This window comes from Aulostomus chinensis, chromosome 23 (assembly GCF_037954235.1).
Source record: "Aulostomus chinensis isolate RoL2024-O1b breed Wild chromosome 23, RoL_Achi_v1.0, whole genome shotgun sequence".
NCBI lineage: Eukaryota > Metazoa > Chordata > Actinopteri > Syngnathiformes > Aulostomidae > Aulostomus > Aulostomus chinensis.
Genome location: NC_141342.1, coordinates 1,909,799 through 1,935,446, shown reverse-complemented (window position 1 = coordinate 1,935,446; position 25,648 = coordinate 1,909,799). Strand labels below are relative to the sequence as shown.

At 41.3% G+C, this 25,648-nt stretch overlaps 1 protein-coding gene across 5 annotated transcripts in view; it reads right to left on the bottom strand.

The window, feature by feature from the left end:
- The window catches only part of rbfox3a (RNA binding fox-1 homolog 3a), a 661,616-nt gene that overhangs the window by 578,682 nt on the left and 57,286 nt on the right, over positions 1–25,648 (bottom strand). For 4 of the 5 annotated variants that reach the window (XM_086195774.1, XM_086195768.1, XM_086195772.1 and 1 more), the window contains exon 2: positions 14,312–14,430. The exons of the other annotated variant lie outside the window; for it this stretch is intronic. The gene's annotated coding sequence lies outside the window, so the exon portion shown is untranslated. The remainder of the gene's footprint in view (positions 1–14,311; positions 14,431–25,648) is intronic. 5 annotated transcript variants of the gene reach the window in all.

Sequence of the window (25,648 nt, the reverse complement as noted above, 5' to 3'; positions counted from 1 at the left end):
AACAACTGAAATAGATTCAGTGAGAACCAGACATTATAATCCTCATAAGACGGTTGCAGGGGTGCTGTATTACACTTAATACGTAACATGTCAGTTGTTTTAATTCTTTGGCTGGTTGGTGTATATTTAAATAGAGCTATAGTTTTTTTGTCTATTCACAAAGTTAAGATATTTTGAAAAGTCCCTCAATGAGCTGTGTCAAGATTTTAGATAAAAATATGGATACTGCAGGGAGATGGAAGGGACTGTGTTGAGTTAAACTGGAGGGATCACCTAGTTTCCCAATATGGTTGGGCTGTTGAAATAAGTCAGCGCTAAGACCAAAGTACTGAACATCTCTGTTATACACCCATATGACAGTTACCTTCTTGAGAGACATGAAGTCCATCAGTGAAACAGCAAAGACCCAGAGAACAGTTTGAGGGTCACTGTGAGTGTGTGGATAGCCAACAAAAAGTTCAAAGACAACATTCTCACCTGGTATTAGACACTTTGGTCACGACAGCTATACAGCATGTTACTGTGAGTCCATTTCAAACATCCAAGCTGTGGATCAGTTCTAATTGGCTGAAGGTACATTTGATCAACAGAGCAGGTTTAAGAATAGCCAACTGCTTCAGCAGTCAGATCTGGAGCCCATGATGAAGCTCTGAAGATGCATGCTTGGTTTGGATGTCTGAGGTTTGTTCAGAGACATAACAGCCCCTTAGCTGATGCAAAGGCCTTTCCACATATTTTAAGTTGTATCCCTTGACAGGTTACATCAACCACAGAGTGGGGACAAAGTGACTCATTCCAGTTTGAATTCCTAAGCCCCCAGACTGAGCAACACACGTCTAAAGTCGTAACAATATTTGGCTATTTTGGTTGATTGCCTTTCATGTGAGCTTCCAGTCCCGGCATGGTGCCTCGTCTGCCTGCAGCTTGCCGGCTTCAAAAGCTGAGCTGACCTCATTTCCCCGTCCTCCTGCTGAGCCCAGCCCGCTGCAGATGGTCAGGCACAGGGAGCTGATAGTCACTTTCACAACAACACATCTTTGTTCCAGTCACCTCCGCTCTTTGCCGGTGTGGTATGCTGGTGTGTGTGGCTAAGGGATGTAACTACAACCAGCACCCCACCCAGGGAAGGAATTTCAACGACAGCATGACTGCCATATTATTTTCTTTCCTTATGCGGCAAAATGCAGGGTTTGCCCTGACAATAAGAGGCTAAATCTCACCAAAAACACTGAACCAAATTTGTCAGATTGTGCGCATATTACACATGGCACTGGAGGGGGGGGGGGGGGGGGGAGCTAACATTGGGAGAGGAATCACATTCATTTCTGCATTTACTTTTTTTTAACTTTGAACAAAACATTTCAAAGCATATCACATTTACTCCAGTTTAGCTAGCAATAAAACATATATACCCATTACTACATTTTGTGAAACTCATAAAACAAATAACTTGTTAAAATAACTTGCCTGCTCTACTCAATTGCATGCTATCAGTGTGTTATGCACACTGATGATTTGCCAATATTCATAGGGCCATATATGTTCATTTGGAATGAAAGCTTGGTCATCTTAGAGCTATGATGTATCAGACTTTTTAAATAAATGAACACCCTTGACATTCAAACTTTTGCCAAATGAGTCCACATATCTCAAAGTAAAGCTATAGTTGAGCATAAGGACCTGTCGGGCTCCTATACATCGACTATTTTAAGATTTTCTAGATATGGAAGTACTTCATTCACATTTTTCCATGCATGAAATTAATCCTGCTTTCTGTATGCCACATTTCTCTCCATCCAAGAAGTTTTTTCATTTCTACACTGTCCCAACTCATCCTCTGGTGCTGCTTTGCCTGCAAAACTTCTACTGAGTATCCTCTGCACCCACTTTCCTCCTGACACCTTATATTGAATTGCTTTGTACACCCATACTGCCACTGCCCTACTGTATCCCTAGTTGCTGCCTGAGCCTGTAAAACCGTCTCCCTTGGGTTCCACTTCGTCCCTGCCGAGACTGCTGGCACTGTCTCTCAAGAGTCTGACAGCATCATTCACAACATTGCTTTTACACATTTAAACTCCTCTTTTTCTCAGTTTGTACTGTTTCCATTCAGGGCCACACTGTTGAAGCAGCATGGGACTCACAGACCTGTTAATGAATCATCCCCCATGTGGGTCTGTCAGACAGTGTATTGTTACACAACACTATCAGTAATTGAAAAAAAAGGCAAATATTACATCAGCACCAACTAGATGCACATTCCAAACAAACAGAGAGGGTTGAGGGTTTCTCAACCCATGGCAGAGTCATTATGATGCATTTACAACACATTAGTGAAGTAATTCCATTTCAATTCATTGATCTGGATGAATAGAGTGTGTGCCAGTGCCAAACACAACTCAGCAGAAGCTGGAAATTTCTTATTATAGTACAATCAATGATGATCAAACAAAAGCCTCTGATCAGCGCCTAATGAACTGTGTGCCGCAGAGAGAAGAGACAAGCAAGGCCTCATGGACAAGGTCAATCACTGCAACAGTCCAATCTGTCTCTCCACAGAGCTGGTGTCTCGGTACAGCTACTTTACATACTAAACAACACGTCCTGCCAGATTGGCAAAGCCAAAGAGCACTGAATTCCCCAGCATGCCTTTCCTTCCCAGGCCCTGCCACTCTCTTCCCCTCTCCGAAGCATTTCCATAATGTGTATTCAATGACTCCATAAAACAAGCTTCATGGACGGAAAGCCATCACTCGATGGTTGTGGTGCCTTAAACTACAGGGATCATTTGACTGTGCAATGGAGGATATAGAAGCTGTGAATGGAACATTTTCTGTGTTAAAACAAGTAATGTAGACTGTGTTCTGTCTATAAAGCCTATTGTCTCTCTCTATGTGCCTTGTAATGTGGAGAATAAATTGTCCTTTGGGGGTGATAATGATATAGACACACTTAGGAAAAGGAAAAGGAGCAGAATGTCATTGTGTGGGTTGGGGAAATTGTTTGACAACCAACTTTGTTTTCGAGTAGATTTATGATTCTTTTGACCTTGTACACAGCACAGAACTCAACTAAAACGACTCAAGAAGATACAAAGAAGCACTAAAGACCTGTTAAACTAGAGTCTGTCAAAGAATTCAATTCAAAGTTTACAGCTTCAAGCAGTGATGTTCCACAGGGCAATGCACTTTGACAAAAAAAAAAAAACTCTAAATAAAGCATTGTAAAGGATTTTCTGACACAAATGGGAAATATGATATCACTTCCACGATATGATTACAAAGTTTTATCTTCTAACTTTAGCCAATTTGGGATTATAAAATAACTTTCATCATGGGCAGTAGATTGAACTGTTTCAGAATATTTTATTAGTCTCCAATTGGGGATTTATGTCTACATTAGTGTGCATAAAATAAATAAATACATTAACCAACAGCAATCAGTCATCCACATCCACATGCTAGTGACTAGTACACAGACCAAACTTCAAACATCAAAAAACATTAACCCACTTTATGAAATTGGCTAAGGTGGCTGCACGTTGCCTAGCATTTAGTAGCCCACTTGCAGAAGGAAGAAAGGAATTTGTGTATCTGCATAAAAAGACATAGTAACGCATATCATTCTAATCCATCCATCCATCCAAATTCTTCCGCTCATCCTGTTCGGGGTTGTGGGGGGGTGGAGCCTATCCCAGCAGCCTTCGGGCGAGAGGCGAGGTTCACCCCGGACAGGTTGCCATTCCATCACAGGGCCAACACATAGAGACAGACAACCATTCACACTCACAGTCATGCCTATGGTCAAGTTAGACTATCCAATCAGCCTCGTCCCCTCTTGATGTCTTGATGTCTTGACAGTGGGAGGAAGCCGGAGTACCAGAGAGAACCCACGCAGGCAAAGGGAGAACATGGAGACTCCACACAGAAAGATCTCATGCCAAAGGCACGAAACTGGCTCGAACCCGGAACCTTCTTGCTGTGAGGCGACAGTTTTTTTTAACCTGTCCTGTTCAGTAGCTGGGGCAAGCAGCATCCATGTTCCTGGTGCCTTGTTGTTCTGAAGCAGTTTTACTCTGCAAATGGGGAATCTGATAAACTCCTCCTATGTGTTTAATTTATTGGTTATATTGGTTAATTGATAAAGGACTGAGGCTCAGGAGTGGCTAGGAAGAGAGAAAAGGGACAGGATAGGGAAGATGGGGGAGGGGGCGACACACAAAAACAACAAAAATAGCAGAAAAAATAAGCAAACAAACAAAAAACAGTAACAACAATAACAACAGAAAAAAAAAGAAAAACGTTGGTTGCAGAATTTCCAGTGCAAATTTACCATTTGGTTTAATATAATTTTTCAAATAAATGTCTGAGTGTGTGATTGTGGATCAGTTGTGCACCGCGACTGTGGATGTGGGTATGCGCATGTGTGTGTATGTGTGTGTGTATGTGTGTGCTACGGTTTGTCTTGGATGCTGTGGGTAGCTGACTGTAGCTGATATGGGGGGCCAGAACATCACGCCCCCAGTCCAGGATAGCAGGCAGGTCAAGACCAAGCCACCAGGGCACCCAGAAACACCCAGAACACAGGGAGCCCCAGGCCACCTCGCCCAGGAAACAGCCACAGGCCCAACCTATGTCAGGACCCGCAGGAAAGCATAGGAGCAGCAACCCCCGCCCGGAGGCAGCCCACAGAGAGACACGGCAGACAAAGGACCCCGAGCCCACCGGGCAACCCCCACAGCACGAGCTGAGCCCAGGGGCATGGAAACCCTCCAGCCCGAGGTCCGGCCAGAGCCCCATAAAGGGCCCGCCAGCAGCCAGGCCGACACCCGCCCACACTCCATGCCCAGACGGGGCAAACCACAGCCCACTACAACGACCAGGCCCACCGCCCCCGGACAGAGCTACCCCCAACCCTCCACCCCCATCCCCTCCACCCATCCCCTGTTCTCTCCCTCCCCCCAGAGCAGGCCAAGCTTCAGGCCATAAGGCACCACCAGCCAGCAACCCCCCCCCCCCCCAAGACATTCGTTTGTAGTTTTTCTGTCTGCTGCAGTAGTTGTTGTTGAATGCCATAACCCATACATGGCTGGCCCTTTCTGCATTCTGGAATTATAGACAAGTAACACAGGTGGGAAAATACATTCTTATGAGCTCAAGACACCTATTTGTGAACACTTGGAAGAAAAAACACACTTTTGGTGTGAATGATGGCTTCAAATTTATCTTAAGTAAAGATAGTTGGCTATATCCTGCATACTTTTTTCTTTTTAATACCCAGGTAAATGGCACTGACTAGAGCAGGGAAAGGTATAATTTACTGCAGGGCTGGGACACTCTAGTTTAAAGTAATATTTGTAGAAATAACACAAGGAAGAGTTTCTGTTTTTAACTTGCATTTACAGCAGTTTTATGCCTGTATGGGATGTTCTATAAATCACAGAGAAAAAGCAACACTTTCAGAATGTGTGGGATGGGGAGATTTTGTTTGGGCTTTGGCTGGATGTGTGTGTGTGTGTGTGTGTGTGTGTGTGTGTGCGTGCGTGCGTGCATGTGTGTTGATTGTGTAATCAGTGTTACCCGAACTCTATGAAAAGAAGAGTACAGTGTGGGGAGGCATCTCAGGACAGCACACTCCAACTTGAGCTCTGATGCTTATCACACTCAGTTTATTTTTACCTCCACTGAGGAGGTAAAGGGATCGGAGCCGTTTGTTTGGTTTTTTCGGCCTGTCAGCAGGATTACATAAAAACTATGAGGCCAATTTTCAGAAAACTTGGTGGAGGGATATATCATGGGCCGAGGAAGAACCCATTACATTTTGGAGCAGATACATAGCAACATAGCGAAAAATGTGTTTGTTTGTTGCTGTATTTTTTTTTAATTGGGTTGGTTGAGATTATGAAGCACCCTCTAGTTTATCCTAGTTTTAGTCTATGGATCTAGCTGTTATTAGGCCTTAGAGATTTCATGTTGTTATCATTGGAATTGTATTTACTGAGTCTGCTTATTGATTCCACAGTTTTACTTCTTCAAGAGGTCATATTTTTCAAATTCTTCAATGCAGTGACAGAATTATCATGAGGAAAACAGTTCTAGAAAATAGTATTTAGGACCCACTACTTGTCAATACTTTACTGGTAATTATGAAAATAAGATTTTACACAACAGTATGATCTATGGGCGGCACGGTGGAACAGTGGTTAGCACTGTCGCCTCACAGCGAGAAGGTTCCACGTTTGAGTCCCGGCTTGGGCACTGGGTCTTTCTGTGTCTGTGTGGAGTCTGCATGTTCTCCCTGTGCCTGCGTGGGTTCTCTCTGGGTACACAGACCAGAATTACGAAAATAATGCAATAAGATAAACAGGTGAGAGGTTTTTTTTCCAACAGTCTCGTGGCCTTTCGACATTCTGAAAGATTAATTGACAGCATGAAGCCATCACGAATGTGACCTGATTTAAGTGATGTGGTCCTGACTCGCTTGAAGTGATGTAGTCACAACTCGCCATAAATTTGGTCGATATATCACATAAGAGTTTAATATTTAATATAGTCGCTATTGATGTTGATAGGCTATTGCTGTAACACATTCAGCCATTTCCATTAAGGGTTAGGTTTAGGGTTCGAGTTAGTCGTGACCACATCACGTAAATCAGGTCATATTCGTGATGCCATCAAGTTGTGAATTAATCAATCAGAACGTGTTGCCATCACGAAAGGCTGGGAGACCGGGTTGTTTTTTTCAGGGAGTAGGAAATTTGTTCACTGTCCAAAATTGGTTGCCACATGCCAAAATGTACAAAGGAAGAAATAAAAAGACATCTGGCTAACATAAAGATGGTGAAGAAGACATATTCACTTGAAACAGAGGGAACAGAGGCAAGACACTCAACACTGGAGAACCTTTATCTAGTGTGATGAAGAATGTGATTTCAGTGGTGTGTCAGGAGATAAGAAGTACCATCAACATGAGGAACAACATTAATGGAAGATCAGCAGCCAACACTACAAGTGGAGCAGAAAGAAGAATTGAAAACGGTGATCATTTTTACTTTGATTGTGGTGGGATCACCACAAGTGCATGTCTCGTTTGACATTGAGATCCACCTGCTTTTCACAGCCACAACAGATTGGTTCTGATCCATGCATTGGTGTAACAACACGATGGGCTGGATATGTTTCCTGGTTCAGGGGGTGATTTTCTGAATCCATCCCTTGTTTTTCTCATTCCATATCTGTAATTCCTTTTGAGGCAATGAAAATACCTCATTTGAAAACACTAACTGCCTAAATACTGTTTGTGCTGTGTGAGGCACTTATTTCAAGATGGAAGTGGGGGTCACAACATTTTTTTAAGAACAATCTCTCATACATTTGAGCCTGAAACACTAAAAGTCCACCCAGGATGCATAATGTGAGTATATTAACAGTCATTGCAGTCAATCATTGTAGACAGTTGGAGCTGATACACTGACAATGTCTATGGCTCAGGACATGAACATCACTGCTCTTCATGTCTCCATGTTTTTATGCTGTTTTTTTTTATATAATGACAATATGGTCTTTCCAAGCATTTAATAAACAAAATCTCCATAAAAACAGCATCCAAGAACACTAATGGACATTTGTATCTGTGAGTTTCTGACATTACACACAGAAAAGCATGAAAAGTTAGTCATTCCGTTTATGAGTTTAAAAAAAAAGAAGTTTAAATATGGAGATATTGAGATTTGTAGACAACAGCAAGCATAAGCAAGCTCTCAAAATCTTTGCATGGTGAGCTTTTCTTTGTGTAACATATCATAACATGATGTTGAAGTTAAGCCCCGGGGTTGGACGCCATAGCGCTTGACTGCCCCATTAAGGAGAGCTAGAGCATATACATGAGTGTGTGTCCCACCAAGTTTTTAAAGCAAGCATTCAGGCGGTGTGTGTGCAGTGCATCTGTGTGTGTGTGTGTGTGTGTGTTTGTGTGTGTGTGTTTGTGTGTGTGTGTGTGTGTGTGTGTGTGTGTGTGTATTTATGCCGACGGCCACACAGTAACATACTGACCATATCATCATAATTCATCCTGAGAGACATGTTCTGCCTCCATATTCAACAGGCAGAGCAACAAGCCTCAGAGCACATAGAGAGAACACGAGAGACAGAGAGAGAGACAGAGAGAGAGACAGAGAGAGAGACAGAGAGAGAGTTGTCCCAACAAGACAATGAACCCATTTCATGAACACACCATGTGGTATGAATGACACACAATTGTGAAGAATGCAATACAGCAGAAGGAAACCCTGTGCAGCTGAGAGGAGGAGAGGAGGTGTAGAAAACGACTGCCAGAGCTGCGGAAACAATTAATGTTGGAGGCAGGACTGGGCCCAGGGTTCATTAATCCCCCAGACACGGCCCTGTCTCCTGGGTTGGCACAGGTCCCAAAGACCCCCAAACGCCAAGTGGCTCCACAAGCCCGAGGGCTATTACAACAGTGTTTCCCATTAATTACCTAGAGTGCGACGGCCCACCACACTCTAATTTGTCACGCCACCATTTTATAATGAACTGAAAATATTTTCACACTCCTCATAATATCATAAAAGATCTTTGACGTTGTGTTTCGTGATGTACAGCAAAGCTTTGTTCACTCGCACTCTGTCAAATTTTGACGAGTGTGCTCAGCGCAAGCTCTCTCTCTCAATCACATGCACACACATGTTGGATTAAATTATGAGAGCAAAAACTTTGGTTTCGTGTCACCATACTACACACGAGCCATCCTGTGAAAAGGTGCACCCGCTGATAACTGAAATGAAAAGAACTTTCATACATGTAAGAAATATTTGTTTCAAGGATATGACACACTTGCAATACAAATACTTTTTTTCTTCAAAATGCCCTACAGGAACACTTTTCTAGAAATAATAGCAAATTCAAACATGCCAATAATTTAATTAGAACAATAAAAGAGAAAAAATGTGGCTTAACTGGGCAAGACCCCAGATTAATATCTTTACAAACCACAGTTGGACCCAAATGCCTGTAGGTGATTATGAGACATGCGATTGCTCAATTTCCAACACCAAGACGAGAATAACTATTCAACCAGATTGGAAAACAGTTGGGTGGTAATAGACTAGAAGGTTTTACCTTCCATGCACATGACATTTACACTTAGTTATATTCATTTTAATATTCTTTTTGGATATTAATTTAACACTTCTTAACACGTTATTTTTCCTCCCCTTCATTGTTAAGCACTTTGAGCAGCAGTTTCTGAATGAAAGTTTGTTACTCTTATTATTATTCATGTATTCACTATGTATTTACTGCATCATTTCATCATCTGTTGTGTATTCATACCACTATAATATCTGTAGATACCGATGTTGTCCTGATATTTTTGTGCCTCCATACCTGACTGAGGCTGTTCAAGGAGAATAATCCCGACTGACTTTTGACAAACGTGCAAGTCTCAGAAGCAAAAGGAAGAAAGAAAAAAGAGAGACAGCTAAAGAGATGAGCACAGAAGCCCCAGAGTAATTGTGTGTGTGTGTGTGTGTGTGTGTGTGTGTGTGTGTGTGTGTGTGTGTGTGTGTGTATTTGTGAATGGCCCATTGCAGGAGACTCTGCTGCAGCGTATTGTGAATGTTAAGCAGAGTGGTGAGGGGTGGTGGCATCCAGGGCCAGTGATTAATGTTGACACAGTAAGAAGGGGCCAGCCTGTTGACATCCATTACTGCTCTTTTCTTAATGAGGCTGGGGCCACAGAAACACCCGCATCACCAGGCCAGCCACACACACACACACACACACACACACACACACACACATACACTTGCACATACACACACAATCTCCAGCAAATGCTCATACAAACACCGTCTCTAGGAATAAATCTGATATTGGATGAGTTCAGATTCTCGTGCTTTAAGTCCTGACCCAATATGCACTTCCACAGAAAGAGGGGTAGTGTCCTCTTGTTATGGGTGTGAAGGTCAAGTTGGTGTCAAAGGAGTTCATTTTTCTTTTTGTATCACCATGTTACTGTTCGCTCATGATTCGTCTTGTTCACATCGCCAACGTAAGAGGAAGGATGTTTCATGATCGCTAGAGTGAATGACACAGTGCAGTTTTTAAGTTGTATCATGTTGATGACGTGCAGTGTTCTTGTAGTACAGCATGACTACAAACAAGCGTGGTTGAAAGTGAAAGAATCTTACTACTGTCTCCAATATGAGGGAGTTAGTTACAAAGCAACACAGACACATTTTGACTATAGGCTTGCATATACAGTATATATATAGAGAGAGACTTGACTATGGATGCATTCAAAAATTCCCTCTTATCTTTTACTTCTTGCCACTTTTCCTCAACCCCAATGGAAAACATACAGTCAAGGAGTAGACAGAGGGAGGTGGGAAAAAAACACAACTGCTTGACATTCTAAAGTGCATGTTATTGAAGTGTGTATCCCTGATGAAAACACAATGTTCCGTAGATTCTTAAATTTTTCACCTTGTTTGTAGTAAAATATAATTTCATCACTAACGTGAAATAAAAGCTATCAGTCAAAAACATGAAATGAAAGTGTCCCATAGAGAGCACTTGCACAACTCATCCCCCCTGCCATCTGATGTTAATCTTATAAATCTTTAGTAGTAGTAGTAGTAGTAACGAGCAAAGATAATGGGGTCTTCGCCTGAAGTACCTACAGGCTCAGGTCCTAACTAAACAGTAGTAAGTAACTTCTGGTTGTTGCAATATAACTAAGAGTTTAAAACATCTTAAAAGTTAACGTAGAGAAACATATGAGCAGGTTAAAAGCTTTTCTGGCTGCAGCAATACAACACTCACGGGTCACCTGAGGGTTTAACATATACAGTGGAAGCATATTAGCAGGTTGTGGAAGAAGAGATAAACAAATATATGCTTCATACGTGTCATAAATACCTGCAGCAATCCCTCACAGCAGAAAGTAAGTGTCTCCAGGCACCGTGAACATTTACAGTACACGTGAGGCTTTTTAATGATTTAATTAAAACTCAGAAGCACCGGCGTGAGGCAGCCATCCTCCCCTACAGCTGGTTTATTTACGGCGTTGTACTGATGATTGTTGTTTATCTGATTATTTCATTTAGAGAACATAAAAAGACTGCCAAAGCCCTTCAATACGTGTCCGTGCATTAATTAATGTCCCTGCAACAAATAATGTTGGTCGTCAACAGGAAAACTGCAGTTCCGAACTTTGCAGAAGAAATTGCTCGATTTTTATTTTTGAACTAAGTTGAAGGCTGAAAAGTAAAAAACATGTTCACGAGTTCAGGTTTGTTTGTTTTTTGAATTCCAATTGCTGACTCAAAACGTGCAGAACATTTGCATTTGTAAATTCACAAGGAAAAAATGCACATCTGTTGATGCTGTTTTATCGAAGAAGTTTAAGAGAGCGTAAGTATAAATCACCAACTGCATCACTGTCGAAGTTGCTGCTGCAGAAGAAGAAGAAACGTGGGATGGCATTTTCTCTTATCCTCTGACAAGGGCTGCTCCAGTGTATCCTACGCGAAAGGAGCACTTTTCCAAGTGTTTTAGAGAATTTGATTCGGTCACAGAGATATTGAAAGGTTCCATCTCACAGTTCAGAATCTTTGGAAGGAAAAATGGACTATCTGAGCACATCCATTAAAATAAATAAATAAATAAATAAATAAATAACTTTTCCAGAAGAATTTCCTGGCTGTGTGTGCACCGTATAAATGAACGGTGAAAGTTAAAATAATTTTTAGGAAACTAACTGTCAAAAATTAAATATATTAACACTCTAAGTAAAATATAATTGACTGGAAATTGAATCTATATTTTTGAATCTATATTTTAAACTTTTCGTATAAAAGCTACTGGTCAAATCATAGTATTTAATGTCAGTATCAAGTAAAATGCAAACAGAATACACACATCATTTCTTAATAATCATTCTGTAGTTCCATGAGCAACAATTTTCTTTTTAGATGTCTTTAATTTCAGATGTAAAGGGCAGCCTTTAGATAACTATGGAATTTATTATCAGATCTCATGTAAAAAAAAAAGTACCAGCAGTCTATGATATTTAGTAGGATCTGAAACAAGGCAAGAAATGGGAACACTGGTTGATGGACTGGTGTCCTTCTGTCTGTTTTTGTCTCTTTCTCTCTCTTTTCTTTATCCAGATCTGTCTCTTTCCCTTATCCATCTGTGTCTCTGTCCATGTTTTCCTGCTCTCTTTTCTCCCAACCCATCAAAGCAGATGGCCGTTCCCACCGAGCCTGGGTTTGCTAAACACTTCTACCTGTTAAAAGGAAGGTTTTTGTCACCGCTGTTGCAAGATGTGCTTGCTGATGGAGAATTGTTGGGTGGAAATTAAAAAGAGTGTGTTGCTAGACCTACTCATAAAGTGTCATTGGATAACTTTTGTTGTGATCTGGCGCTATCAAAATAAACTGACTGGACTTGACTTGATTGCATTTGAAATATATAAAGAAAAACTGTCCAATCGCAATGTATGAACTGGGCTGAAACTGTATTAGAGAGCAGTTAGTATGCAAAAGGCTTTTGCAATTACAAGACTAAATCATTTAGTCTTTTTGTGTTTGCATTTCATTACTGCAATTTTACTTCTTAATGGAATATAAAAGAATGATGAGTAAGAAATTTAAAGGCAAGTCAAAGAAGTAAAAGCAAACAAATAACAAATCATATGAATGAAAACTCGGCTGCAGTGGTCAGCACTGTGGCCTCACAGCAAGAAAGTTCTGGGTTCGAGCCCCGGGTTGAGCACAGGGTCTTTATGTGTGAGTCTCCATGTTCTCCCTGTTCCTGCTGGGTTCTCTCTGGTACTCCAGCTTCCTCCCACAGTCCAAAGACATGCAATTGGGGACGAGGCTGATTGATTCTCTAAATTGACTGTAGGTATGAATGTGAGTGTGAATGGTTGTTTGTCTATATGTGTTGGCCCTGCGATGGACTGGTGACCTGTCCAAGGTGAACCCCTCCCCTCGCCTGTAGCCACTGGGATAGCCCCCCCCCCACGACCCTTGATAGGAACAAGTGGAGGAAAATGGATGAATGAAAACTCTGCTTAAGTTTGGAAACACGTAGACAGAAGTTCAGTATAACTTTTCTACTCCTAATCAATTTGTCTCCGTCTATATGTGGATTATAAATGTTGTAGATAGAGACTGAACCATCCATCACCAACTGCCCTAATGCAAAGACACATGAAACATTGAAATGAAAATAAAACAGAAACATACATCTGGCAACATTAAAAAAAAAAAAGGTTACATTGGAATTAATTCCCATCAAATTACATTTTATTTCACGAGTAAATATATTCTCTGCAAACACACACACACACACAAATGCAAAAACCTCAGTCATAACATCTGGACGTGTCTTTATATAGCGTTTGATACATTTCTGTTTATGTGATTATGGTCATGGTTTTACTCCCAAAAATATCCATTAAATATAATGACATGAAGTAGAAAAGAAAATACGAGGAATTGAAACCAATAGATCAGTAGGCTTTAATGTCAAACATAAATGGTTCACCTTACATGATAATAAAAACACAGAGCCCACCTGGCAGATGTAGTCTCCTCTCTCGAATGTCAGCTCCTGCTGTCAACATGCCTACATGTGCAGTTCTTCCTGACTGAGAAAGCGCTGAGACAATTCAAAAATACAGATTGAATGCCGAGCATACTCACACAGTTTTTTACGAACACACACACTCATATGCCCCCCTCGTCTTCCACGCTGCCATTCACACCAGCTGACGCCATGTACTCAGCATGGGGTCCAATAGGTCTTTGATTGCTCTAAGTGTATCTGTCTCTCTCTCTCTCTCTTTTTCGTCCTCTGCCTTCAGCCCCTTTGTGTCACCTGAGACAGCGAGAATTACTTGAAAATTACTGTGTGCTGCATGGTGTCGCTGACAAACCAAGTCCCTGAACCTCAGGACCGAAAGGCAAACGCTCCTCTCACAATTACACTGTTCCGTGACACTCCAAGCTCTTCTTTTTTTCTCTTTTTTTTGCCCTCTCATTATCAAAAAATCCCATCTTCCCTTTGAAGGAGACCCGGTGATAAAGGCAGATCCTGATGCAACTCCCGCCTCCACCTCCCACTCCGACTCTGACAGGAGCTGACTCTCAATCAGCTGCGGAGAAGCCAAGGGCTTTTAAAACCAAACCTGCAGTCACTTCAAAGGGCCCTTCACCCCTTCTTTAGAAAGGAGCATAGTAGCGTTAACAGTGAGGCAAATGTGACGAGAAGTCAATTACCTGCTGGAGAGTGGTAATGGAGATTGTGGATTGTGGAAATGTGAGCGGGTTGAATCGTCTGGTGGGTTACACTGTCATGAAAGTCAGGTGCTTTGTCCTTGTCTGTTCAGACTGGAGGCCTACATAGAGAGACGAAGAGAGAGTTTACAAAAACTGCTTCAATGAAATTGAAAAAAGTAAGTGATCATGCGCACAAACAAGAAAGAGTCATATCTGCAGATTTAGCAACCAGACCAAGCCAGACAGTTTTTCAGGTTTTACCTTCTTCTTCTTCTTCTTAAAGTTCTTGAATCAGAAGTAATCACTGATAATGCTCCCGTTCAATCAATTAAGTGCGAGGACATCAAAGGAACATGCCTCCTTTCACAGAGATACGCTTGTTGTCAATCATTTTTACAGTAAGACAAACAGACAGATCTCCTTCCTTATTCTCTGCATGCATTGCAGAGCTCCAGATCTCAACTAGTGGGCTGAGTGCTAGTTAGCTTAGCTGCCATGGATGTTAGCAGTGGGACATAGGAGCAGACTATTGCCTCAGTCTTGCCTGCCTTTATAGAGCTCGGGTTGTGCTCAACATTCACTTTGAAAAAAAGGTTTTGAGATTTTAGAGTAAGATATCTACTCCGAACTCCTTTCCTTATTGCATGCAGTGATTTAACGCATCAGAATCAACTGCTGATACTAATCATGGCCAACTTTCCAAGAGAGGATGAGGAGGATTATGTTTGGACAAAGAACCTAATCCTGATCTATTTTAACCAGAGTATACACAAAGTAGATGAGGAAAGTGTTTTCACATGGTGATGTCTAACAAGAGAAAAGTAAATAGGAAAGAGAATGCAAGGTGAAGTGACACTACAAGTAAAACCACAAAGATTTAGGTCAATTGTAGCCACTCCAAAATCAACAACAAGCAAGAGCAGAACACAAAAATATTGGGTTTCTGGACAATTAGCTGTATTGTATGTATGTACTAAAAAAACAAACAGATATAGTTCAAAATTATTATGTGTATTACGTGTTTCCAAAGATTATTGAATTATTTTACTCCTTAATGTTACTATCACTGTTACTATTGATCATTTTGACCCACAGAAGGGGCCAGGCTGAAAAACACTAGAATCGCCTTTTAGGCTGCATACATCAAAAGCAAACATATAAAAATACAAGTTTATGCAAAAATGAAAAAAAAAGGGGAAGACAGAAGAGACACAGAGGTCCAGTTGACCTTTCAAGGACTTTTTAGCTCAATGTGTTCACTTAGACTCCTTGATATAAGTCTTGTTCACTTAATCAACAAATGGAAATCCAAACTTTGGAAACACAGATTGGTGCGAGTGAATCTGAGCGCTGGGTGTTATAAACAGACTGGAGCATGAGCCCCTGCTAACCTCACCACTCCGTCCCATCAATAGGATGTTTCTGTATGATTGATCTCTCTCCCTGCCCCTCTTTACCCCTCACACTCACACACATACACACACAAACACATCTACCATATGCCATTGAACACCCAGGCCCAGTCAGACAGTGGGACGTGACCACCCTTCCTCTTCAATATTTGCCTCCCACCATGTTATATTGACCTCCACACAGTAATCATTTCCTCCTGAACCTTTGGGCTTGACATGAGGCTACATGACGACTCTGACCGAGCTGTCATTGTTTGACCCGCTGGTCCTTCACAGGCAGCTTTTACCAATTGTTTGTTACATGAAGAGGGTCTCGAGTGAGTCGGTCTAGAAGGAGATAAAAACTGGTCATAGAAGAGTGTTAATGGAATGGGTGATTAAATAACAAAAAAGTGAAAGCATTTTGAGGCTGATGCTGCAAAAGATTTCAGGATTACACATTTAAGAGGAGCAAATGAGCAGAGATGATGCAAAATCCTCTCAAGGCCCTTTTCTCACAGCAATTGAGAGTGAATACTTTGGACTTTGATGATATCACTGGTGATTTCAAGAAGAGCAAGAAAATAAGGCTTTGCAACAAGTAAGACAACGATCATGGTCGTCTTGTGTTTTATGCATCAGTTTAAACACATCCCTTTTTGTGGTTAAGAGAAACGTGTTTTCATGTAAAGCAACTGGGGTGGAATACTTCCATCAGAGTATGACTCTGGGCTGATCCAAAGCTACTGAGTCAGGTTTAGATTGAGTCGTCTTTGGTTGCTACTGACCTTTGGTCCATGTGTCAATAGGTCTAATGCAGATCCAATCAGGCTCCTCCAGCCCAGGTTCTGCAGTGCATAATAATGATCCAATAAAGACTGGATCAGGTCTTATAATTCCCATATCTAATCAAGACTTGAACTGTCTTCGGGTCCCTCTGAAATTATTGTAAAGCCTGAGCCAGTATCTGTTTAGGATGTCCGTCCAATATTTTTAATGCCATAAGTAAGGAAGGCACGAACTACAAATATATGTTAGCTGTATTTCCATCAACTGGTTTGCAGCAAATACAACAGGCTGTGTAATGCACCCAGAAGATGGAGGTAAAGGCAATGTTACGCATCACTGTGGTTTGCAAATGTAGTAGAAGGATATGAGTCTTGAGTAATTGACTTAAGTTGGGCAAGCTGTAACTGTTCTTTAGTTCCAGCTATTATTGGCTATGTTGCTGCTACCCAGAGAGGAAGACAAATTTATATAATATATTCTGAAAAGGTAGGATCCACATCAAGCCAGAAAAAATGTGTCATCAACATATATGTGATGCACCTTAGCATTAAACTCTGGTTTAGGATTGAGTCTTCTGATCTAGGTGTGATGGAATTTTCTTTTTTAAATTAAAAGTGTGTTCTTGCTCCATTGACTGCATGTTAGTGTAGGAGGAAAACAACAGGAGATCCTTGTTTTCTGAGGAATGACTCTTGTGTTTGAAGCGCCACAAAAATGTCCTTTTTCAAAAACTAATTGAAACTTACCTGAAATTTAGAGTTGCAATTGTTTGACATTAGAGCAGCCGCGAAGTATGTGCCCCGTGGGTGCTGCGTGGGTGTTAGCTACAAGTCAATCAAAGTGACTGAATCCACGTCTCCCTCCAAAACTACCGCAACCAAAGCACATCCTCTGTTGATATGATTTAATTCCCCTGCTATCTACACTCTGGAGCCATGCACTTCCATGGACCCAAAGTCCAGTCTGGGACCCAGATTTCTGCCTCCCCCTTCTTCTAGTATCGATTGGCCATTTGGAGCCAGAAACTCCAAAGAGACAGACGTAATTACAAGGAGATAAGGCAATCTACTGCAATTAACCACTGCTCCCCTGGCAGCCTTGGCTGCCGCCCATCTTTCATCCTAAGCAGGAAATAAATTACCTCGGTCTTGCTGCCGCCATCATAGTCACTGAAATATAGGAACAATTAAACAGGAATTAATTCTAATTCATGCAACCCCTATCACTAAGGGGACATATTTTAACCACGGTATTAAAGAACTATTACGCAAAATTAATCGTAAACCACAGTTTCTTTGATCCTCACAATAAATCACTGGTTCCTTCATAAAGAGCCCTGAAAAGATACGTCTAACGCTGTTGTCAGACATTTGTAAGGTTGAAGGGTCGTTCTGAAAGGTGCTTCGTGGAGAAGGTTTTTCATTAGAATAAATAAATCTTGTCATGGTGTTTAAGTGTGTGGCCTTCACCGAGAAGGACAGGAATTTTCTTGAAATGTCATTTGCACTTTTATGTTTTGCAGGAAGCATTTTAGCTAACAGTGAGTGTGTATAACTTACACTACTATAGCTTCTATGGAACCTTAAATAGCAGAGATGTTACTTGACATGTGTCTGAGGACTATGTCGGAATTGCAACTGCCAGTAATGAGGACAGGGCCCCTCTCCTGCTGATTCATTGAACAGAATGAGAAACAAACTGTGGAATTATTCATTAGAGCAAGTGCAGCATCATCACTTTCCATACTTGCCTTGTTTATTTCTGAATTTACAATTTCAGCCAATTTTACACCAGATTACCGCAATGTCAGGCTTCTCCCTTTGGATTATTTTCATCATTTCCCTCTCTTGCCAAAATGTAAAATAGGGAACTTTCAAGGCAGTTTGTTCCTCCTCAAGCTTGCTTGGTTTCTGATAGCCTTATAAGGGTTGAAAACAACTTTTTAAAGGAGAATTTTAATAAGCATACGGTCACTCTGCAGGTAATTAGCTGGGGGATGAAGAGAAGCTGCCGGCTTGGATTCGGCTTCCATTTGAACTGCTGTTGTGTTGTACAGCTTGAGAGGGTTGTGTTGAAAGCGAGAGCCCCGAGCCAGCCTTTGGGGAGAGAAGCCCGGCACATCGAAAACCTCCATGCTCACAGTCTCCTCGCAGCATCAAATAGCATTTCAAATCCATTTGTTTCATTCCTCTTCTGTGGGGACTGCCCCCCTTTTTCTCTGCGCCCTTTCCTCACTCTGCTTTCTTTTTGGTTCCACAGAAATCAGGGCTATTCCCAAATTGTCCCGCTAATTTTTTTCTACCGATTTTTTTTCTGGGTTTTTTTTTGGAGCTTGATACAGTGTGTTTGTAAAGTCGTGATTGGGAGAAATGTTTAAACATCAACAAGCATATTCCACAGAGCTGGCTCTGACAAGCATCACAGATGAAAATGGACCAAAAAAGCTTTATTTTCAGTTGCCTTTGCTTCCTGAGGGACATATTTCTGACCAGCAGGAGAAAATCCAAATACAGCCATAATGAATGCATAAAACAGTGCAATCGCATAACTTTTTTTTAATCTAGAACCCTACAGCTCTGCTGAGATCAAACAATGGTGCAGCCAAGAAATGCACAACCCCCCCCCCATACTCATCCTCACACCATTATTCAATTGCCTCTTTCCACTCACCAATGAAACAATATAATTTCGACACAGAAAAAAAAATACCCGTCAGTGCATGTAAAAGATATTAAAGGTTTCGCAGAAATCAATAATCCAATATGGCTGCTATAGACGTTAACATCTCACGCATCCATCAAACAAAAAGCTCTACCTTGTTGACCAATTGTGAGGCCAACCTACTCATCAGGAGAGACTTTGACAGGGCCTATGGGGGTAAGACATCAGATCAGCTAATAATGTTGTGTATAAGTCATCCAGTTTATACATATAATAACAAATATAATGTTAATTAAACTGTAGCTTGTTCAGTTTTCTGACAGTATTTGACATTTTCTGGTGTATTTCAGTGGTGAATTTGCAAGAAGTATTAATTCTACAGGCGCTGTTTGAAATACATATATATATATATATATATATATATATATATATATATATATATATATATTTGTGTGTCTGTGTGTGTGGTTTTCTGTCAGTTAGATATTCAGAAAACACCCACCTCATTTCAACGTGGCAAATACATCTTAACATGCCTAAGGATAATAACATAACAGTTCCCTCATATTTTCATGCATAATAAAGTGGCTCTCTCAATAGGTCCAGTAATGTCAGATAAAGCTGCTGCCATTATGATTAGACAGACCCCTCCTCACAGCATCTCTCTTCTCAGTCAGGTTTCTCTATCTGGTTGAATTTATAGCCAATGCAAAGATCTGGGGTTATCTTAACAAAGTCAGTCATTCAACTGTGCATTTTGTAATATCTAAAAACATTTTTTTTTCTTTGCATCCAATAATATTCTGGAGACTGCTGCTGTGCATTACATCACTCGAAGACTACTGTAACTCACTGTATTACAATTTCATTCAGTAACTCAACATCAACAAATTTTGAATGCTGAAGCAAAAAAAAAAGGAGTCCGCATACATTTACTTTTAGCATCTGTACTACATATGTCATGTGTAGATACTGGAACGCAATTTAAAAATGTTGTTGATGAAGCTGTGAAACTGAATGCATCCTGAGATCTTTAAGCAGCAGTCCAGTGGGGGGGGGGGGGTGAATATATATATATATATTTATATAAAATAGATTTTATTTAATTATTTTAAAATTCATCTCATAATTGTAGGCACTTGTAGGTTTATCAAGAAATAATGAATCAGTGCAGTGCATTGAATGACAAAGTATACGTCAGACTTGTCAAGGCCAATACCAGCCTGATAATCTAACCATTTTCTCTCGACCATCAATGATGGATCAGGTTTTAATTAGTATCAGCCTACCACGGCATGTCTAGAAGGATCTGAATCAGGTGCCATCCAACAATGATCCATGGATCGCTTACTGCTGACAGGACCAACCTGACACGCTGCATCTGGCCTGGGCAGCACCTCAGGCGCCGACCACCTCAAGCACCTTCACGACCTGCCCTGCTGGCTTGGTCGAGGTGCAGGAGGGGCTCTTCTGCCTGGCTGTGCTTTTTCTTTTTTTTCTTGTGTGCCACAAAACTCACTCAGGGGCAGACATTCACAAATTCCTATTCTTTCTGCAGATAATACAATTTTTTTCAACCCACATAAGACAAGAAACAGCCCTATGCTGTATCCCAGGAGCAGTGATTGTACACAGTTACATTCAACAGATTAATTTCAAACACCTTTGACTACAGTCTTCTTCCAAATCCAAGCCAACGCCGACTTTTAGCATACCCAAATTTATTTTACACACATTGGACAGCAAAAAAATATATAAATTCTTTATTGTATATCTGATCCAAACCACATTTAGAGGTGGTTTGTGTTTGATTCCAAACAGGTTTCTCCAGATGTCCGTCTGGGTGCAGAGGTTTGATTTCAAAGTCGTTGTTCAGACTGCCAATCCACATCCGATTTTGGTGTATCTAGCTATCCAGATTGGTTTTAAACAGTCTGGACGTGGAGGTATTTTCTACAGATGTGTCTCAATTTCGATGCTCAACTCACTTCTCCACAGATAGTGACAGGAAGAAAAGTTGGTTGAAATCTGGACACAACAAAACAAATGTGATCTTATCATCTGGCAAGTAACCATGTGAACAAAAAAACCTATTAGACCTTATTGACAAAATATGTTAATTTAATGCCTTTAGTAATGGAAAATTTTACAAATATATTTTCATCAAGTTCTGCTATTATCTTGTGCTATGAAATATAGATAATGATAATAAAATTGCAAATTAATTCAGGAAACACAGCATGTGCAAGATCACTCAAGAATCCATCCTACCAGACTTCCAGTTGTGAGTCCTTTGGTGAAATAAAGGTGTGGTTTGGTGTGACAAGACTGTTGCTTCAAAACAAAAGTGGCAGCTGTTTGAGAGTTCAGCATGGAAGCAGTTATATCGAGAACTGGGAGATATTTCCTTTTAGAAAGAAGTGCCGAGAGCACCGCTGAAGACTTTTTCTCCATGGAAAAGATGTTTTAGCTCATTTACCAACTGGCTGCAGCTTCTATGCAACTTTGTCCAGTTGAAGTTAGGCTGTGATAGACGGTGATAAAACCACCTACTGATTCTTGAAAGCCCCTTTCCAAAATAGTTTCTGCCAAGGATTTCCCAGATGGTTCTTTAACAACAAATTATCTTAATGTATCATCTTAAATATGTGTAAATTTTTGAAATTATAAAATTGTAAAAAAAAAAACCCAACAACAATGACAAAATTGTCTTTTGTTTTATATATTAAATCGCAGTTTTTTTCATTATTTATGACAAACGAAATTGGATTTTGTAGCTCAACCTGGATCCCTCCTGATGATGTCCTATTATGTTACTGACTGCTTTTCAACGGGATAATAACAGAACAAAGCTTTTAACCTGTTCATAAATGTGATACCTAATTAAGCTTAGTACTAACAATTTATTGGATGCAGAGAAAACTAATGGAAGAGTGAGGAAGAGATAAATGTAATCAAAGGCAAATAGATCAGTAATGATCATGATCCAGAAGTGCCAATGGGAGAAAAAAGTTTTTTAATAACTGCTCTGTTAATGAGCACAACAAAGATTATAAAAAAAAAAGATGAGAGTAGCCCGCAGCACGGTGGTGCAGTGGTCAGCACTGTCGCCTCATAGCAAGAAGGTTCCAGGTTTGAGTCCCGGCTCGGACACAGGATCTTTCTGTGTGAGTCTCCATGTTCTCCCTGTGCCTGCGTGGGTTCTCTCTGGTACTCCGGCTTCCTCCACAGTCCAAAGACATCAAGAGGGGACGAGACTGATTGATTCTCTAAATTGACTGTAGGTATGAATGTGAGTGTGAATGGTTGTCTGTCTCTATGTGTTGGCCCTGCGATGGACTGGTGACCTGTCCAGGGTGAACCCCGCCTCTCGCCCGTAGATGCTGGGATAGGCTCCAGCCCCCCCAGACCCTTAATAGGAATAAACGGAAGAAAATGGATGGAAGGATGGATGGAGAGTAGCCCCACACTAAATACCAAGATAAGACGAGTGACAAGAGGGACGGACAAAAGATCAAGTATGAGCCACACAAATAGCATATATTTTTTGCATCAAAAAATACTTAAATGAACACACGCACACACCGTACAGAATGTCAACACACACTGAGAACTTGTGCAGTTATCTGAGGGTTAGAGATGGGAGGCAAGGCAGAGGGGAGATGGGAAGACAGAGAAGAGGAGTGAAGGATGGAGGGGAGAAGAGGGGGGAAGAGGGTTGCTGTCAGCTGGTTCTGCATGGCTGCACCTAAGTCGCATTGAGGCAAGGCCGGGCTGAGCAGCACCCAGACTAACACACACACACACACACACACACACACACACACACACACACACACACACACAGTACAGTGTGACTCAGACTGCAGAATGAAATATTGCTAGCCACACCGGGCATGTCACTTATTAATCTCCAGTGGTGATGGCTGAGTGACAGGAGCAGTGACCAAATACAACCTGTGAAAGGACACGCAGCCTGACCCCTGACCCACCCTAAAGCCCCTCTGTCAGGACACACACATACGCTCGAAGAAACACACACCTCTGGCCCACTTGACATGCTCAGTTGAAAGTTGACTGTTAAGTCTGTCACTGTGTACAATATCACTTTCTGCCAAAGTGTGAGCCAAGTGTGTATGTGCATGAGAGAGAGAGCGGGGGAGAGATGGATAAAAGTGAAGCAGAGGAAGCTTAGCACAAGCAGAGAGTATATGATGAGAGGGAGAAAGAGGGGAAAGCAGGAAGGAAGGGATTGCGGTGCTTGTAAGAGGCGCACAAAGGGAGTCGAGGGGGGGATTGGGGAAGAGGGAGATAAGAGAGTCCCTGCTGAGTGTCATCCCTTCGTTTTATAGTGGCAAATGATAGAGGAAGAGGGGGAGGAGGAGGAGGGAAAGAGATGGATGACCCAGAGGTCAGAACAGATCTGGACTCATTTTCTTTACCCAGTGTGAGAGCTGTCACATGGGGGCTGACCAATCCCTGGATCTGCGGGAAGGAATGCAACTGTGCGCGCGCGCGCGCACACACACACACACATAAACACACACGCACACACACACACACACACATACTGAGAAAGAACACGAGTAGATTGGAAATGAACTTTTTAGCTCAACGGTTCATACAGTCTTCGCATTTTACGATATAGGCCAACTGATTTTCACTAACCATAGCCAGATGTTAGGGCGTCTGGATGAAAACAGCTTTATTAAATACTTCGGATGTAGTATTAAAAAAAAAAAGAAATTGAACTTGATTAAAATTTTATTTGCATCATTGTATAGTATGAAATTTTCCTCTTCAGGATTGTGATTACCCAAACATGATTACACATATCACGATGATCACCTGTGATATCCATTTGTCAGTGAGGATGCACATTCATCCACGTAATAATAATTGTCCAAATTTATATCAGCCATCCATCCATCCATCCATTTTCTACCACTTATCCTGTTAAGGGTTGTGGGGGCTGGAGCCTATCCCAGTATCCTTCAGGCGAGAGAGAGGGGGTTCACCCTGGACGGGTCGCCAGTTCAGCGCAGGGCCAACACATAGAGACAGACAACCATTCACACACACAGCCACGCCTACGGTCAATTTAGAGTATCCAATCCGATTGTGGGAGGAAGCCGGAGTACCCGGAGAGAACCCATGCAGGCAGAGGGAGAACATGCAACCCGGAACTTTCTTGCTGTGAGGTGACAGTGCTAACCAGTGCACCACCCTGCCGCCCCAAACTTGAAATCAATAGCTTTATAATGTATTTTGAATATGTAATTAGTGCATTATTGATTGACAACAAATGTAGCTGCTAATTTTGTTCTACCTTATCAATATTTTGAGAACAAAATTTAACAAAAATGTGACTGAAAACAGTAATATTTTTCATACAATGCGATAACTTATTAAATTCTTGGCTGAATGATGATCTCAAATTAAATCAGTGCATAAATAATTAATTGGCGAGTTTTGCAAGTGGCTACGAAATGCATGTTGTATTGTTCAGTATTATTGAATAATACATTTCTCAATGAGGGCGGCACGGTGGTGCAGTGGTCAGCACTGTCGCCTCACAGCAAGAAGGTTCCAGGTTTGAGTCCCGGCTCCATCACAGGATCTTTCTGTGTGGAGTCTCCATGTTCTCCCTGTTCCTGCGTGGGTTCTCTCCATGTACTCCGGCTTCCTCCCACAGTCCAAAGACATGCAAATGGGGACTAAGCTAATTGAATACTCTAAAATGAGTATATTTGACCCTCTTCTTATTGCCAACAGAAAAACAGGGTTATCTCAGCAGAAAATTTCTATCAAGATCGACAGAAGCTGTCACACTGCACCTCTGTACTTACCGTAATATGTCTGATGCTTTTCCCCATCTCTATGTGACTAAACATCCCTCCAGGCTTAAACTTGCAAACTACATAGAACTAGTGCGCAATGCTTTAAAATGATAAAAGAAATAGCTGATTGTACCAGCGGCAAAGACAAGTAGTGACATGTGAATTGTATTGGCTTAATAACATATTCAAATCAATCAAATCAATGTACATTTAACGAATACAATACTAACACTGATGCATCTACTGTATCGAGATACACAGGCCAACAAAATCATTGTTAACAATTTTTAAATTAAATGTTTTGCTGTTTTGTTTTGTTTTTACATTACCAGTAATTTTTGTTAAAATTATTTCTTGGTAAAAGCAAGCATAAAAATACACACAGAGATATAAACCCTCCCCATCGGTACCTCAATTTGCCCCTAACTTCCTTGTGGCCAGACATGCCCTAGAACACCTCCCTAGAGAGACAACCAGGAGGCATCCTGACTAGATGTCCGAACCACATCAACTGGCACCTTTTGACACAGACGAGCAGGAGCTCTGCTCAGAGTCCTCACAGATGACTGAGCTTCTCACCTTATCTCCAAGGGAGCCACCCTCCTGAGAAAACCCATTCAGGCCACTTGTATCCGCTATGTCATTCTTTTGGTTAT